General features: G+C 46.6%; 1 protein-coding gene across 1 annotated transcript in view; it reads right to left on the bottom strand.

Moving 5' to 3' along the window:
- Positions 1-695, bottom strand: part of GOSR2 (golgi SNAP receptor complex member 2) — a 6,758-nt gene that overhangs the window by 2,276 nt on the left and 3,787 nt on the right. The window lies entirely within an intron of this gene.

Below are 695 nucleotides of genomic sequence, written 5' to 3'. Positions count from 1 at the left end.
GAGTCATTTAGAGGAGACAGGAAAGAAGCCAAAAGGCAAAGTTGATCAGCTGTTTGCACTGAAATCCTGAGGATAAAGAGACCAAAGCAGGGAGTTTTTATCATCTCAGTTTATGATTTGTGTAGGAAAAGGGCATGGCAAGAGAGAAATCAAAGCTCCTGAAGGTGTTTAACAAGGAGTCACTGAGCACTGCAAGAGAGAGACTTGGAGGTTTCACACCACAGTTCTGAGCTACAAAAGGTCTGAAAACCACAATGTTTGGAATGGTATCCCAAACATTCCCACCACAGTGCTAATTCCTGGCACTGGAATGTTGCCCAGGGAGGGGGTGCAGTCAGCAGCCCTGGAGGAGTTTAAGAGATGGCTGGATCTGGCACTGGAGGATACGGTTAGGGTTTAGGGTTTACAGCAGTGATGGTTGGACTGGATGACCTCAGAGGTCTCGTACAGCCTATATGGTTCTACGATTCTATGAAAAGTCAGACTTTACAGATCTCAGGATGTGAGAAAGATATTTGACACAAACCCAAGTAAAATGCCCACTTTCACACTTACCTCACTCACTGCTGTATCAAGCCAGGTGGGAGTGCAGTGAATGAGACAGTGGAACAGATTGCCCAGAAAGGTTGTAGATTCTCCCTCCCTGGAGATACTCCAGAACTGTCTGGACACAATCCTGTGCCATGTGCTCTGGG

The sequence above is a fragment of the Acanthisitta chloris genome, unplaced genomic scaffold (genome assembly GCF_000695815.1).
Source record: "Acanthisitta chloris isolate BGI_N310 unplaced genomic scaffold, ASM69581v1 scaffold14929, whole genome shotgun sequence".
Classification (NCBI taxonomy): domain Eukaryota; kingdom Metazoa; phylum Chordata; class Aves; order Passeriformes; family Acanthisittidae; genus Acanthisitta; species Acanthisitta chloris.
Note: the sequence above shows the minus strand (reverse complement) of the source record. Positions and strands in the feature narration are given on the sequence as shown.